The sequence below is a fragment of the Microtus ochrogaster genome, chromosome X (assembly GCF_000317375.1).
Source record: "Microtus ochrogaster isolate Prairie Vole_2 chromosome X, MicOch1.0, whole genome shotgun sequence".
Taxonomy (NCBI): Eukaryota; Metazoa; Chordata; class Mammalia; order Rodentia; family Cricetidae; genus Microtus; species Microtus ochrogaster.
The window spans coordinates 40483852-40502004 of NC_022026.1; the positions used below are offsets into that span (position 1 = coordinate 40483852).

Here is an 18153-nt window from a genome sequence, read left to right on the forward strand (position 1 = left end):
TTCCAGCTTTTGAATTCCAACTCAGTCTTTCCTGATTCATCTATCATTTTAATGGCCAGTTACTTGCTACATAAAATGTAGATAAAAATAGAAACATGCACACAGTTTTTTATGGTAAGTGAAAAGAACTGCATATTCTCCTCAGTCCAGATTTTTATCTCTCTCTCATATTACACAAAATAAATAAATATATGTAATTTTAAAATGTAAAATAATAGTAAGACTCAGAATCTAGAAATAAGAATAATGGTTGATATGTAGGCATGCCATCACTTTATTGACGTACTGAAAATTCCAACTGTCATCCCTAACATTCCCCCATGATTACTACTGACTTGTGCATGTACACATTCTCTGCATTGTTATTTGATGTTTTCCTTGTCACCAATTCATCCATGGGTACATTTTTTTTCACGTAAGGAACTGAAACATGACAAGCCATTAGTGCCATGAGAGTTTAAAGACAGCACGACTATTCATAGTCCACAGCGAGAATTGCTCATCAGTGACTCATAGCAAGGATAAAATAAGTGGAGGGCTGTGTATACTCCCAGGGGATTGAGATTCTGGGGAAATAACAAACATCTTGAGCACAGAGCATGTACCCACCGTTATCCCTAGCCTTTACTGTGCACTCAACAGCTTTCACCACAAATCTATTTTACAAGGTGAAGTCTATTAACATTCTCTCTTTTATAGATGAAGAAATCAAGGCAAAGGAAGAACTAGTAACTTGTCCCCAGGCAGAATGCTTGAGACTTGGCTAGGATTCAGATGCCTTATCCCACTATTCTGTGTTGCCTTCTCATGTTTTTCTCTCCTACTCAAGACAGTTCTTGAGAATGACGGGAAGTGTGAGGGGAGCTCTGTGTTCACCTTCAAATCTGTTTCCCTTGGCTTTCTTGTAAAGTCAAATTCTAGTTTGTGATTTACCTCTATCATCAGAAATATGTCTAACACATAGACAGAGGCATTGGAATGGCAACTGTTTTCCAGTTAACAAGCTCCAACCCTTGCCCTCTTCATCCCAAAGGCTTTTGTGGGGGGTTGTTGTTGTAAATCAAGCTTTATTGGAATACAAATAGACCCACTCATGTCTGTATTGTCTGTGGCTGTTTTCCCGATATAATTGCAGTGTTAGGTACACAATAAAGCTTGTCTGACTTGCAACCCTTTTGCTGACCTTTTACTGAAAAACAATCTAAAATCACCAGACATATGATAGAGGAGATGGATATTCACATTAGATGGCTTGTTTGACTCTTCTAAAAGCAAAAGAAACCCATCTTTTAAAATTTCTATGTTCATAAAAGCAAAAGGGCTAATAACATTAAAGACTTGGGTATTTCATATTAGGTCACTCATTAATAATCATTAGCTTTCATGAGTGGTCACCTATGTTGGAGTGGAATTTTCAATGACACAGTTGCCTTTGAGTTATCAATGCTATTATAAATAACCCTAATAAACAGAATGTTCATCAAGCTCAACTTAGAAAGAATAATTTCATTGGCATATTTATTATTAGTGCTTTATCTCAGATAAACAGGCATTTGTTCATGTCTTCCATGAAAAAAAAAATCGTACAATATTCCCTACAGAGGAACATTACAAATGAAACAGAATGAAGCATCAAATAAACAAGCAAACAATACTTTCTAGAATATAGTTATGTTTCCTTTAGATGCTATAAGGAATGAGTAAAAACATGGCCATGGGAATTCTACTTTGAGTTAAAGAAGGTAAACTTGGTTTTTAGAAGATCTGAAATAATAGGTCTCAAACCTAGACACAACATATGTATACAATTTCCTGAGGTGTCTAATTTCGGGAGGAAAGTGGAGGGCGGGGGATATTGAAGTGTCAGCTCTTTACCCAGAAGAATCTAACACCATAGATACCACCTCCTATGTAAGCATCACGTGCGCTCCCAGTTTTCAAATTTCATCTATTTGCTCAACTCTTCAAACACGGGAAAGTTGTTTGACTCTCCCAATCTGTGCCTTCTCTGCCTGGTCAGGATGGAGATTCACAAGGCCAGAAACAGTTCCTAGAAGCAAACAGCTTTTACATTTTGTGCCTTTGAAAATCTGTTGGTTGAAAGGTAGTTTGGAGTAGTACAGCAATTCTACATCTGGACAGAAAACTATTTGTCCCTGTTACATGGAAACAAGGCCAGCAGGGAATATTTATATTGGGGACATTTGCTTCAAAGTAGCTAAAACCACTTCCAGTAAAAAATGAAAAAAAAAAAATCCTTGCTTCCCAGCTTCTCCTATTAAATGTCAAACATGTAAAAGGGGAAATTGAAAAGAAGAAAGCAATTTACAGAGTCACACCAAACACCAGGTAAGACATAAAAACAAACTGGCTGGTTTTTTCAGTTGCTGTTTTTTTTTTTCTGGGATTTTCCCCACAATATACTAGTTTTGAAATAATAAATTAAAATGTGTTTCACAGAGCTCCCTAAGCCCTTCTGTTTTGATATATAATGTATCCTCTGGGCAACAAAATATGTTGCATGTTAGGTTTTAAAAAGCAAACTGTAATAAAATAATAGAGGGACTTGATGAGTTGTAATTAAACTAATTAAAACAATTTCTTGAGGTAAAAATTACACTTTTACGTTGTGCAATTTACTATCTTGTTAAGCATATTTAAAGATATATGTGAACAGCATCAATTCTGAAGCCCCTTCATCACCTTAGAGAGAAAGTTCATACCCATTATTAATCACTATTGATGCTTCTCTCACCCCAGTACTTGGAAAACATTAACATATTCACTATCATTATGCACCTGCCTAATTTGGGCACTGAATATAGATGAAGTCCTACAATATGTTTGCCCCATTTATGTCTGGTATCTTTCATAGAGCATAGTTTGAGACCTTTCAGTGTTGTACCATTTATCAGCCCCCAAACTGTTTCTTACAGTGAAATAACATAGACCATATCTTGTTTATCTGTTTGTTACTTGAGGAGTTTTTCAGCTGTTCCCACTGCTTGGCCATTATGAATAACGCTATTGTGAATACTCCCAAACAAGTTCTAGTGGAAGCATGGTTTTGATTAGCTTGGGATGTTTGATTATCTGAGAGTGGTATTGTTGGATCAAATAGTAACTGTACATACACCCCAAAACAGAAAGGGAGAAACAAAACTTTAAACAGCATAACTCTAAACATCAAATATTAAAACTGTATTTTCTATATCATTGCTTGAGATGTAGAGATCATCAATATTGAGAAAACCCATAACGTCTCTACTTCATGTGTATTGGCCCCTACAGCTCTGGCCAAACTAAGAGAATAAACAAAATCTTTCTGCTTCCTTTTGTTTTCATATACTAATGACCATGAATGACTTGCAATTTTAAAATATTTCTAGTGTCCACTTCTTTAAAAAGTGAGCTACATGTTGGGTACACTAAAATAACAGGTAAGCAACTTTTACTTTAACACCAATAAGTTGGTATTAAATTTTATAGATTAAAATGCAGTTCAATTCTAGCTGAGCTATTATTATTCCCTATATTGCTGCAATAACCTTGTTTTGCTTCCTCTCCTGCTCTTTGACTTTATTGCTCTTTGAATGAAGGCAGAACTTAATATTTCTTACAAGATAATCATTTCATAGAGTGACGCCTGATAGGAAGAGAGTCAAACAGCAAAGGTAATCACTGGATGTCTTTCTGCCTCTGTGGAATATCACCAATTTTAAGAGATGTCAAAAACCCAGTGAGACAAATAGTGTAGAAGATATCTATGGGTGGATTCTCAGAACCTAGGAATCTAGGAATGTGTTACCTTGAACGGCAAAGGGGACTTGCATATGCTTACATTTGCAACCTTGAGATGTGGAGAATACACTAGATTATCCGGGTGAGCTCACGCTAATCACATGAGTTCTTCACATAGGCTAACCTTTTCCAGCAAAACACAGAGGAGAAGGTATGACTACTAAAGCAGGGTCAGACAGACATGATATTATTGGCTTTGAAGATGAATGAAGAGGTACAAGTCAGGGAATGGAGGCTACAGAAGCCACCCACATTTCCTGGTTTTCTGGTGCCTCATCCTATGAAAGTTAGACCTCTAGTGGGAGAATAGGGTATCAGGTAAGCTACATGCCAACAAAACCAAAGGCAACGTTTTCCATTCAACAATAAAAATCTGGTTTCTTCAGCCTTGAATACACATTATTATTTAAAGTGAAAGTGTTTGGACAACTGTTTATTAACTTCATATTATTATCAAGAGTAAAGGATTCTCTACAGTGACTGTCTTCCAGATACCACCTAATTCTGTTACTGAACACCATTTTCTACTACTTCTTCTTTCTATAAAGTCTATTGTGTGAAAAATATAGATAGACACAACCAAATGCTGCTGTCTGTCTTTGGAACATTCAATAACGCTTTATTCTTACCATCTCCCCACACAATACAAACTGGATATCCCAAGAGCTCCGAGAACACTGTATTTGGAAATTTTTATACCCACATTTTCAAATAATTTTCTCTAATATGTGAGTATATTTTAACTCTTCAGTTTTTTAAATAATAATAAGGATATATTACAACTAATAAAACAAACAATTTTGTATACTTATTTAATGCCAGACCAGGCTAAGTGCATCATGTTAAAAATCTTAAGAATCCACAGGGATGACCCCAGCTAAGACTCCTAGCAATAGTGGAGAGGGTGCTCAAACTGGCTTTCTCCTGTAATCAGATTGGTGAATACCCTAACTCTCATCATAGAGCCTTCATCCAGTAACCGATGGGACCAGATGCAGAGATCCACAACCAAGCACCAGGCCGAGCTCCAGGAATCCAATTGAAGAAAGGGAGGAGGGAATATATGAGCAAGGGAGGTCAAGATCATGATGGAGAAATCTACAGAGACAGCTGAAGCAAGCTTGTGAGAACTCATGAACTTTAGACCCACAGCTGTGAAGTCTCCATGGGACTGAACTAGGCCTCCTGCATGTGGGAGACAGTGGTGAAGCTTGGGCTCTCTGAGGGGTCCCTGGCAGTAGGAACAGGATCTATCCCTGGTGCATGAGCTAGCTTATTGAAGCCCATTCCCTATGGTGGGATGCCATGCTCAGCCTTAATGAATTGGGGAGGGGTTTGGTCCTGTCCCAACTTAATGTGCCTGACTTTGTTGACTCCCCATGGAAGCCCGTACCATTTGGGAGGAGTGGATGAGGGTGGGCAGGGGTACGCAGGCAGGGGTGGGAGGGAAAACTGTGCTTGGAATGTAAAATGAAATTAAAAAAATTAAAATTAAAAAACTCATACAGGCATCTAGGGCTTTATGTATGTAACAACAATTAATTTAATTTAAAAAGAGGTTATGGATTTGAAAGAGAGCAAGTAGTAGTATATGAGAGGGGTTGGAAAGATGAAAGGGAAAAGAAAGATGTAATTATAATCTCAAAAAATAAAAAAAAAAACATTTTCTAAAGGATCTCATTTACGGGCTGGACCTTAGGACCTGGGTTCAGTTCTCAGCACCCACATGGTGGCTCACAACTACCAGTGACTCCAGGTCCAACACCATTTGCCATCCAAATGTAGACCCGGGAAACTTATGGTGCCCTACCCTTAGATGAATAGCTACAAGCAATTAACACTGCCCATAGAAGAAGCATTAGTTTTTCCAGGGATGAGCTCCCAATCCCGACTAGTTATCCAGTATCAAGTGGTTGACCCTAAAATATATACATACAATCAACACTGAATTGATTCAGCAGGTTGTATTTATATGTTTATTTTTTATAAGTATATGTAACAACAGTGGTTAAAGGAGAGCATGAATATAAGACAGAGTGGGAGACATGTATAGGAGGGGTAGGAGGGAGGAGAGGGATGGGGAAATGATGTAATTATATTTAATATAATAAAAAGATGCCCCGGCATCTCAGATATACCATTAGGATATTCTGCCTTTTTAGGTCACCTGAGAAAAACACTAGTTCATTAAGAGAATGTCAGAAAAGTCATGTAGTTTAGAAGGCCCACAATAGCACCTGTGCCACAGAGCTACAGGCCTACCATAAAATTTAAGATATTTTCAGGTAGCAGTTCTGCAATGCTTACTTAAAATTTAACTCTGTTCTGTTTCAGCCTCCTGAGCGCTGGGCACTCTGCGTCCATAGACTCAGTGAAACTTAAGTCAAGCTTCTAGCCATAACACCTAAAAAGGCAAATGTACCACCTTCCATGCCGAGAAAGACATAATCAAGCTATGTCCTGTACAGCCCAGACAAGGCCTTTCAACATCTTGGTGCCAGTTAGGAGTAACTAAAACTACGTGAGCATACCACCACATGCACCGATCCTAAGTATTCAAGTTATAAGACTACATAGAAAATAGACAGGACATATTCACAAACATATTCACTTTAGAGTTAGCAAGATGGCTCAGAGCTGCTAAAGCATTTGTTGCTCAGGACTAACGACCTGAGTTTGATGCCAATGTCCTACATTGGAAGGGCAGAACTGACCCCAAAAATGTGTCCTCTGACACACACATGGACAGTGTCACACGAGTGCTCAACTCACAGATGCATCACACACACACTCACACACACACACACACACACACACTGAAATAAAAAAGATGTTAACTTGAACAACATCTTCAATAGTGAAAATATCAACAATTCCAATCCCTGTCTGCAAAAATAGTTCCAACAGCATCACTAATTTCATCCCTCCAAAACCCTCTTCTACTTTGGATAGCGAGTGAGATGCCCCTATGATGATGACAACAAAATATAAAGCCCCTCTTTTAAAAATCAATGGAAATGTGTGCACATATTCTCCACAAGATGCATGGCAGAATGTTCATAGCATCATTATTCACAATAGCCTCAAACCATAAACTAGAGAAATGTCCATCAAAATAGCAAGGATAAATTGTGGTCTATCCACATAACGGAAAGCTACATGGCAATGAGAACGAAAAAAAACAACTTCAACCACTTAAACCAATACACATGAATCCCACAGATATCATGTTGACACCAAAGACAGCATATGAGGCCATAAATGCAAAGTTTCAAAATAGTAGAAATCAATCTAACGTGTGAAAAAAAACAGAATAGGGGTTATTTTTTATTGGGAGGAGTGACTGGAAAACTTTAGGTTGCCTTTTCATCTGAAACACATAGGTTCATTTTGTAGAAGCCATTTAGCTCATAAACTTGCAAAATACATGTACCTTATGTTGGGCATATTAAACTCTACCAATGTCTAACATACAGTACTAATACATGTTATAAATAACTATGTTATATTTCATTACATGTTTAGAGATATCAGCAGTCTACGTGTCTATCAAGGTGCAATTAACTAAGTAAACTCTGGGATATCTATTCAATGTAATTCTGTGCAAGTATGAAGGCAAATTAAAGTCACTACTCCTGTATTCACTTGGGATGTCAACTACATATAAAGTTAACAAGGTTGTAGAACAGTGTAAGTTGTCTAGAACAATTCCTCACAATGATCAGGCATTATCTTCTCAGATATTAATAGTTGCTATGATTTGACAGTGAGATTCTTTGTTTGTTTGTTTTTTGAGACAGGGTTTCCTCTATGTAACAAATCTGGCTGTCCTGGAACTCACTCTGTAGACCAGGTTGGTCTCGAAATCACAGAGATCCGCCTGCCTCTGCTTCCCTGAGTGCTGGAATTAAAGGCGTGTGCCACTACCACCCAGTTGACAGTGAGATTCTTAAGGGCATTCTGGCTAATGTTTTTTTTTTATATCATAAAGAGTCTATTTACAAACATGAATTATGTTTGTACTAAGAAATAAAAGCACACAAAAAATAAGGACAAAAAATGTTTGAGTTTGAGTTTTTTATTGTCTCATTTGTGAGGATTGGATTTTTGACGGATGGAGGAAATGACAATGGAATAAACATAGTGCCTTGCCTTCAGGGTTGCTAAGTGAACCCAGGGATAGAGGTCACATGGGTTGGTTGCTGGCAATCTTAACAATTGATTCAAATTAGCACTTGTTTGCTCTACATTCAAAACTAGTTGTGGTGTGGTCACCGCAAACAGGACTCCTGGCCACACAAAGAATGTGTCTACAAAATGGCAAAACAACTGAATTTGTTTGATTAAATGAACAAAACCATGTACTCAGAGGGAGGGAACAAAAATCAAAACAGCTACACCCAAAGTAACACAGTCAGATGGGTGGGTCACAAAATGCACCATTTCATTGAATCAACATGTTAGCAGTCTAACATGGACTGTGAGAAATCCGGTTTCAAATGAAATATTTCTAATAAACCAAGAGGCCGCGAAAGACACATTTTATCCATCACTCAGCAAATGCTGAGTGCTCCTTGTGGATTTGTCATTGTGTTACAGGTCTGAAGATAAGGCACTACTTTCATAATCATCAATGATGCTTTTTAGATGCTCTTATTTTAATCGATTGCACTGGATGCTAATTCATATAGAAGATTAGAAACATTGGCTTGGGCAAGACTGATAGAAAGCATAGCCTTCCATATGAAGTAAAGGTGTAACAGACAGAACAGATTGCTCACAATACATTGCCTTTATGAATCTCAACTCTGGATGCACATTATATTCAACAGAAACAAAAGTTCCAGAAATAGCACCTAGTCATCAATATTTTTCCAAGCTCCTCTGGTTACTGAAAATTACAATAACAGATAAAAACCAGTGCTTGGCTTAATTAAATGAGAAATTGGATGGAATGAAACCAAGACAAAAATGTCTTCAAAAACTCACCAAGTGGTTCTTAAGTGTAATGAGTATTGAAGATCATTACTTCTAAATTATATTAGAAGTCAAGTGCATAAGAAGTGCTTTGTAGAGACCCAGTGCTACCCAACTATCCCTTTGTTCAGTTTTGCTAAATATTCAACCATGTTTTAGTCTCATGTATTGTGCAAATTACCTAAAATGGTGTTATATTCTCTTAAGTTTATCATAATATGAAAGTATCATAAAAAACTTTGATACACATAGCCTATAAAATATTCTAGCCCACCCTACCTTAAACATGTTTTAAACATCATCGCTAGCTGAAGCCTACTGGCTCATTTTACTTCTGGGCCTGATTTTAAGGGTATGACTTCCAGGGCTGTTCAGTGTAGAACTCTTATACATCATGTTTGAAGCCCTGGCTTCCATCCCTAGCACCATGACAGGGGAAAAAAGGGAAAAGAAAAAAATGAAGGGAATTGGAGAGAAAGAAAAGGGTAAAAAAAAAAAAGGAAAGGGATGGGGGGATAATAGGGAAGTGGATGAGGAGCAAAGGGGAGAGAAAAGGAAGGGGAGGGAAGGAAAACTAAAATGAGGACATGTTCACACATGGACTTTCTGAAGTTTCTATGGCCGAAGCACTTCCTGCCTTTCCTCCATTCCTGAGACTACGTTAGATTAGAAGGATATGATCAAAGAGTGATTGCCCACTTGTTTTCATTAGCCACGGTATAAATCAAATCTCATGCTTCCTTTTGCTGTTCAAAGAGTGTTTATAGAGCCAGAGAATGATTTAAGTTAAGCTCCTTTAAAGTTATCAGCACACTCTTACAGCTGTAGCATGGGAATGCTCAATTGCTAATTTAGATTTTTTTTTTACATTATTGACACCACAGTTCCAGTCCTTTAAAAATGAAGTTAAAAACCACAGGCATAGATCTGCTTAATTCTATCTTAAAATAATTTATTTGTATATTTTTTCATTTAAAACTGTATAAGACTTTTGTATATTGTTTTCTTTTGTGTTTGCATGGACGAAGTGCGTGTCACAGTGCATGCATGAGGTCGGGGGACAACTTGTGGACGTTGCTTCTGCTTCCGAACATGTGGGTCTTGGGACCATCAGACTTGGCCAAGTGCCTTTATCTTACTTATATCAGCAATCTCACCAGCCCCAATTCATTCATTTTAATTGAATCTCACTTTTTTTCTGTTTATAACTTTTCAAAAATTGAAACTAATATTTGACAGTTTCATAATGCATATTCTTCCCATCCGTACCAATCCCTAAAACCAACAATTTTTCTGTTTTTTTTTAACAGACTGAAGATTAGATGATTTTTATCTTTCAGGTAGTTTTTGAACTTTTATGTCTCAGGTAATTTTCATTGAACTAATTCTTTACTTGCTTTTCCCATTCATCTTTCCATTTGATTTTAAATAATAGAGAATCTTTTATTTACTTTTTGACAATTTTATACATGGAAACTCTTGGTTTATTATTTTTTTAAAAGAAGAAAATCAGAATTTTGGAAATGAAGATGGGAAGTGTGGAGTTTCTAGAACCCTGAGACATTGGTCTCTTTGCAATAACACAGGGGTCTAGGTCTCCAGCCAACTTCATACCACCCTATATCCAGCTCAGTTTATAGGCACCATCAGACTACAACTCTCTACTTAGAACAATTAGGTTCTTTTGGATGTGTGGCATGTCTGGAGACAGTTTTAGCTTGACATATTTTGGTAGTGGGGAGCGGGATAAGGTGGGGTGTGGCTACTGATATGTAGGGAGAAGAGCCTGGGAATGCTGCTGAACATACCACAGCAAAGAATTGGTTAATCCCATATGTCAAGGATGCCAGAGTTTGCCAGAGATCTGTTTTTTCAACATGTGTTATATAACTCCATATGAAATATTAAAAACAGGAAATCCAAGGAGACAAAAAAAAATCTATAGAGACTGAAAATACATTGCTATTTGGGGCTCAGGAGTGGAGGCAACTAAGAGTGTCTGCTAATCACTATTTCCAGGTAATGAAAATGTTTGAAAATTAGATTATGTTGATAGTTAGAAACTGGGTCAGGATACTAAGACTGCACATTTTGAGGTAAATTTGAAGGTATGAAAATTACATATGAATAAAACATTTTCAATGTTTTTAATATGTTTCATTTGATTTTATTTTTGAATAATCAGGAACTCATTTTTATAGAGTAATATCTAGGTGAATTGAACAATAAGATCTCTAGCAAGAGATCTCATATGCTGCCCTATATTTAATATGAAAATCATTAACTGAACTCTTTACTTTTTAAATATATAAGCTATCACTTTGTCTAAGAAACTGAGATATGCGAAGTGTATATGATATATCATTTCTGTCCAAGAACAATGGAAGAAAACCCTATATATTAAAATATGAGTAATAATATCCAACCTTTTGACTATTTTTCCTTTGTTTCATTGAATTTTCTTCCTTTCCTTTCCCTGCAATTGCTTAAATTGTCACTCTTGAACAGGTCCTGATGGTGCAGCCTTTTTATCCTAGCACCAGCAATGTACAGACTGAGGAAAAGGTCTGAGGTCATTAAGAACTATGTATCAAGTTCCCATCTAGCCAGTAGTATTAAATAGTAAGACCTCATCTCAAGAAAGAAAAGAAACAGTCACTCTTACTTTTGCAAAACATATCTAAGATTGAATAGCATTAGAAACGCCTTACTTAGGAATGCCCATTTTCCAGGCATTATAGCAAATGTGCAAAGTATTCACGAATCTGGGCCAGGCACAATGGATCAATGGCCCAAGCATAATTATGCCCTAGTCTGTCCTCTGCCAAAGAGCAAATTTCTTGCTTCCCTTGACAGTATAGAGACTACTGGCCAATGTGTGTATTTATTGGACAAAAGTAGGATAGCAAAATGAATTTTGGTGCATTCTGTCCAACAAACTTAAATCAAATCTCTTGTTTTTCCATTACTGTGTTACCTCTGTTAACACAGGTATAACATTTTCACTCCTGACATTACCAGCTAATTATAACCCAAACAACACACGGCCACCTGCATATAATTTCCTTCATTGAAAGGTGTTCCACCAGATACTTAGCAAATGCCTGCAGACTTTCCAAATTACAAGCTATATGAATTCTTTCTGTGAATACTTATATTCCTAAGGTATTATCTATATGTAATCAAAAAGGCCTTTCTCACTTTCAAAGTACTGTGCTTTTATCTGAACTTTTTATTCAACCTTCCGCCATGCCAAAGGAATATTAAATAAACCCAGGCTCTAAGAAAGGGTCAGGCATATCTTGTACTCATCAATCCTGCTGAACATGAATGAAAAAATACTGTGGCCCAAATCTCTTCTATTTCTCCTGGGTTTATTGAATTTACAGATTACCTTAAAAGATGAAATGAAATGCTGGCTACCCAGAAGTGTTCAGGAATGGGTTCCTTACATCACTACTGTTAGTATTTTGATAAAACATCTGCAAAATTAAAATAGGAAGGAAAGGAGGGAAGAAGGTAGAAAGGTAGGACGGGCTCTGGAGCCAGGAGGTCTTTCCTAGTGAGTCAAGTATTTCACCTAAATTACTGCAGTCTTTGCCTATGAGGAATTCACACTAAACAACACTATTTTCTATATTTTCACAATATCATGAATAATTTTGACATTTTTACCAATCAATTATCTAGCACCTACTTTCTATATGTTACAAAAAGTACCTCAAAGGAAGTATAAGACACAGTACATTTCAAGGGTTTCTATGGGTCAAAAGTAATCAGTGTCTGTCACAATCAGTAAGTGTTGACATACCTAAGTTTGGACTCTATATTCCAGAAAATATGCATCTTAGCAAATGTTATTTTTTATTTTCTTAGAAAAATAATTTTCAAGGATTTCTTATATGAGTATATTGTATTTGGATCTTTTCCACCCCATCCCTCTTCCAACTCTGTGTTCCCCCAATCACATACTTTTGAGTTCATGACTGTATTAGTCCACTATTTTCATAAATTTAGGGCTGACTCCTTAGGATTGGGCTTATGCCTTTTAAAACAGGAGAAAAGAAAATACTGCTCTTCTTTCTCTAACAGTCATTGTCATCGTCTGTAGCTCTTCTCTTAGGTGTGAACTCTTGTTGAAATTTTCCTCTATCCATATGGAATTGCATTTCCTTATGAATGAATTCTACAACCAGATAATTTTCTTTTCTTTTTTTTTAGATTGTTTTTATTGAGCTATATATTTTTCTCAGCTCCCCTCCATTTTTCTCCCCTCCCCTTCTACCCTCTTGTATGGTCCCCACGCTCCCAATTTACTCAGGAGATCTTGCCCTTTTCAACTTCTCATATACAGTAGATCCATGTATACCTCTCTTAGGGTCCTCTTTGTACAACTAGATAATTTGAAAGCTAACTTTAATTCTAATTACCCAAAAGTAGTTAGTCTTGGAATGGTTTTAGAATATTAGTCAACTCTGAGTCTGCTTTAAGAGAAGGCTTGAGAATTGAGGTACTATATAGCTGATATTCTAATGACCACTCTCATAAATCAAAAGTGGCTGAGACTCAGGAAGTAAGCTAGAAGATAGAATTATAAAGTAGTAGTAGAAAATATCCGCCCTGAAGCCACCATCTCCTTCAAATGCTATGAAAATGAATCTTTTGGGCAATTCTTACAGGTGACCCCGAATGCCATGAGCAGATCATGTTGTCGGAGAGAGTTCCTTTGCTTGAAGTTGATAAAAATCTCTAAGTAACTTGGTTATATGGCTTCTCAACAAACCATGAATCAGAATCAGCTAATTTAAAGGGGGAAACTTGCTGGCATAAGCATCCTGGGAACTGCAAAATGTGATGGGTTGCAAAATCAAACAAAAGAATAACAACTACCAAAAATGACAAAAGAACTATTTTAATTCAGAAGGGCATTTAAATTTATTCACTTATCACTTCTAAGGACAGTGTTTAGAAGCAGTAATAAATTCACACACTTTTTGTTCTCTTAATAACAAGAACAGCCTGCAGTTCATATGTAGTCAGCACAAATATATGCAGTTACAGATATGTGAGATGAAAGTAGGAACAAATAAAGACACATCTGCGATCCATATCATTACACTAGTCTTAGAGACATCACGTACAGGAAAATATCTTATGTTTAAAATTGTTCTAGATACTGATTGAAAATAACAAATAATGAACTTCAAAAAGAAAGAGAAACAGGATTATTCTGGAAATGTTATGCACTCTATATAAAATAAAAAAAATTACTTTTGTAAGTTGTGTTTTCCAAAATCAACTTAGGCAAAAATGAAATAGTTGGATTCAGGCAAAATTTTAATTGAGCTTTGATTTTTTTCCTAAAACACTCAGTAATTTTATGGATTTTGAGTTTATTGTGCATATTTTTGGAGTAGAGTGTGATATTCAGAATTACATGATCATATCAAGCTAATTAACATTTTCTGAAAACTTGTTTCTAGTTCTATATTCATTTACTGGAAATGACAGGATTTCATCTTTATTATAGGACAATAAAACAAGATTGTGTACATATACACTTATCCGTTCATCTGTTGACGAGCATCTATGTTGATTCTGTATCTTAGGTGCTGTAAACAGAACCACAGTAAACCTGGGAGTACAGATGTGCCTTTGAAGTAATGAATTCACTTTCTTTGGGTGTATACACAGATATGGATCTCTGGATCATGGCAAAGATCAATTTTTAGTGTTCTGATGGCTGAGTATTGAGAATTTATATCTTTACCAAGGCGTGTAGCACTTTATTTTTCTTTAAATATTTGACAGCCTTTGTTACTTATCTTTGTCCCTTCTTTTTGACAAATGCCTATGTAGATCAGTTTTCCATTTTTAACTGGACTTGAACAATTTCTCACTCTGTAGCCCAACTGTACTGAAACTTACTGGTAGACCAAGTTGTTTTCAAACAGTGATGATTCTCCTGCCTCAACTCCTAGAATGCTGAGAATACAAGTATGAGCCACCACATATGGTTGTACTTGACATTTTTTAAAATTATATGAATGGCAGCTAAATTAGTGGAGAAAATTCCAGATAAAAATCAATATTTTAATATCCAATAATTTAGGACATGACATAGAGGAAAAAACCAGAAATAACTGTATCATTTCTATGGAACTGGCCATCAGTGTCTGATCAACTGCTGTCCACAGTGAATGCACAGTAATTGCCTTAGTCAGAAAATAAGTGTTATAATAAGAACACATCTGTGGGTCACTGTGACTAAATCTATCACTCTTTCATTCTTGAAAGATAAAAAACAGTAATGAGATACACTGCATGTGGCTGTAAGGCCAAAAGTAATCCATCAATGTCTTTATTAATTAGGTCTTTCTTATTATCTACAATTTTGTAAAAGAAAATATATACCAAATCCTTTCAGGCTTAAATAAAATGAGTGGAAGATTGAATGAAAATTTATGATCAACATTTTTCTTTCTCTATCATTTTACAACTTCCTTCAGAGAGAATATGTCTTGCATCTGATATAGATGATTCAGCCATAAACATATGCATAAAAGTGCAAACCTTAGACATATTTTTAGGGTCATATTCTGTGTTCATTATGGAGTAAACATTTGGCTTCTTATGCCCTTCCACTTACTACGCTGCCACTTTTCCCTTCCAAATTGAGTGATCTACCTTTCCTCATGATGTTCAGTTGTCTTTACTAATTTATTCTCAAAGATAAACTTTGATCTTAGCCCACCTGAGATCTTAAGTATTATTCGTAGACTTTAAACACTTAACATTTTCCAGGTAATAGGAGTGGTGTGGGCAACAAACAACTTTCAGTTTCCCTGTGTATGTGTCTCGCCTATTTTTTACGCTAATTGTCTTAGGTAGACTGACTGTATTATTGTACTCTTCCTACATATGAGGGAACTGTGACTCACACATCTAAGTAATTTCTCAATGTTTCCTCTGGTTGGGGTGAAGCAGGAGTCAAGATTCACATTGTCTAAATTCAATATTGTCATGAATACTATACATTACATATTCTTATGACTATTTTCTCCTTGTACTAATTTATCAATTTGAAGGGTCTAGAAGTTATGCATATTTGTGGCTATAGAAAAATATGTATATGTGTGAAAGTTTAAAAACTCTATAAGTATTTGAAAGATCTAACTATAACCCCAATTTATTGAACATCATTTAATACTGATACAAACCCCATTAGTCCCTGTCATTAGTTATAAATTTATGTCTTAAATGATCATATTGTAGAATAAATTAAAGCCAACCCATGCTTTATGAAGGCAGAGAAGTATATTGCTCATAAATTAAATAGCTAAGTCAGAAGTCCTCTTACAAAGTGAATGGACTTGGTTAGTAGTGTTTAAGGCGAGATTGGTGAAAACATGGAGGCAATGCCACTAAAGGGACAGTTAATAAACACTTAAAAAGAGATGTCAATTTCCATTTTCAATATGAAACACTGGACTTGGTAAGTGCTGGAAAAGTCGAGAGCCGTGGTTGTCACCCTTCCCTTGTGAAAAGGTCATCTGAATCATGAAGGGGTAGTGACCCACAGGTTAAGAAATGCCAACTGGCTCTGTAGTAGAACCGGGGCAATATCTCCTGTTACACATGTTTCTAAGTATTCAAGTATATTTCCAAGAACATTCTCTGGCATGTGATAGGTATTTACTTTGTCCCTCAGGGAGTGCATTAGAATAAGCATTGTGACTGGAATAGTCGTGAGGTCATGGTAGTTTGCAGGGCAGGTACTTTTCTGGAAAGGGTCAAGAAGGTGGACATAGGAGTGGTGCTAAAGGACACAGGGGACAGAGAAAATATTTTTAATACAAGCAGAGAAAGACCACTGGCAACTGGAGACTTCTAAGAGAGCTTTGGATTTTATTTTACTAGAATGAGATATGAATCTATGCCTCCTGATATGAAAAGTCTGGAGAACCTTACGTGGTTTCCAAAAAACGACAATGTTAACTGCTAGAACTGAGTAGGAGATGATGGAATAGAACTTCCTTAAAAATGAATTCAAATATATCAGCATATGCAGTCAACTCATTTGCTGACTTGAAGAAGTCTTCTAAACCTATTATTGCCTGTAATGAAAGACTATATGCACTAATCACAACATGCAACCGTAACAGTGCTCACAGCATCTAAAAAATCATGATACAGGGATTTTTCGATAGACTCAGCACATTTTGCATTCTGAAACCTGATTGGCTGCTCTAGATGCTCTGGATGATATAAATTGGGGCCCAGAGTTGGAAGAAGTCAAAGGATCAAGCATCCCTGAGCTTCAGACAGAAACTCACTCAGAACACATTCAAAGGTATGTGGAGTTTATTCATAATTTACGATCTTAATTGGGGTCATTTTCCTCTGAATTTTATGTTTCAAAGGTGTGAATATATTGCACATTTCTATTACTCTGTGCCATCCACACCATATGTGCTTCTTCAGCTTTACATAATTAAATTATAGTCTCTGATCACTGAATGAATGTTCAACTTTGTGGTACAGCAATGCATCATTTCTCTAAGTTTTAGGTCAAGGATTCCAAAGCTTTTATGGAGCCAGATTTCACACCAAAATGTTTATTTGCTTTTTTAAATTAGGATAGTGCTTTAACAGGCTATGACCTACTTCTTTACAAAGCTTTGTTTAATTATATCAAGTGTAAATGCTTTTTTCTTATTAACTTAACCTCTGTAAAAAGAATAGATTTAGAAGGTAGAAAATCTCAATGTACTTTTCATAGCCAGCACCATTACATGTTACATTCATATCTTATATGTACTTCATGGTGTTGTCATAAAACAATGTATATTTTTGAGTATGGCCAGTTCTTGCTTAATGTCTCAATGACATTAATATGTAGGATTCCACTGTTGACAAGCAAAAAGATGATGTTACTGATGAAAGACAGAATTTTTTAGGTAGAATTCATTTAGAACCATTAAAGAAGCAGAGAATGGTAGCACTGTGTCCTCCCTTTAGTGTAACCGCATCTTTTGATTTCCACCTGGAACTCAAAGGTGTTATGAGAGATTCTTGCCTAAAATTCTCCAGATGGTGACATCTGGACCTAAACCAACTCTTCCATTAGTCTATTCTGGAAAATTACTCAAAATTTTCTCAAATAATTAGTCCATGCTTTTAAGAGTAGCACTGTTCAAGTGGGCTGTACCCAACAAGAACATTTTTATGTCTTCTTACAAAAGTATAAAATTACATTCACTTTGATTATCTCCTCAACTTTTCTATTTGATCCGGTTCTTTTAATCATTATTTATAGATCATTTACCTCCTATGAATCTATAGGCTATATATATATATCTATATCTATCTGAT

The 18153-nt window shown here is 36.1% G+C and overlaps 1 protein-coding gene across 1 annotated transcript in view; it reads right to left on the bottom strand.

Annotated features, from left to right (window-relative positions):
- The window catches only part of Arhgap6 (Rho GTPase activating protein 6), a 257159-nt gene that overhangs the window by 107112 nt on the left and 131894 nt on the right, over window positions 1-18153 (bottom strand). The gene's annotated exons all lie outside the window — the stretch shown is intronic.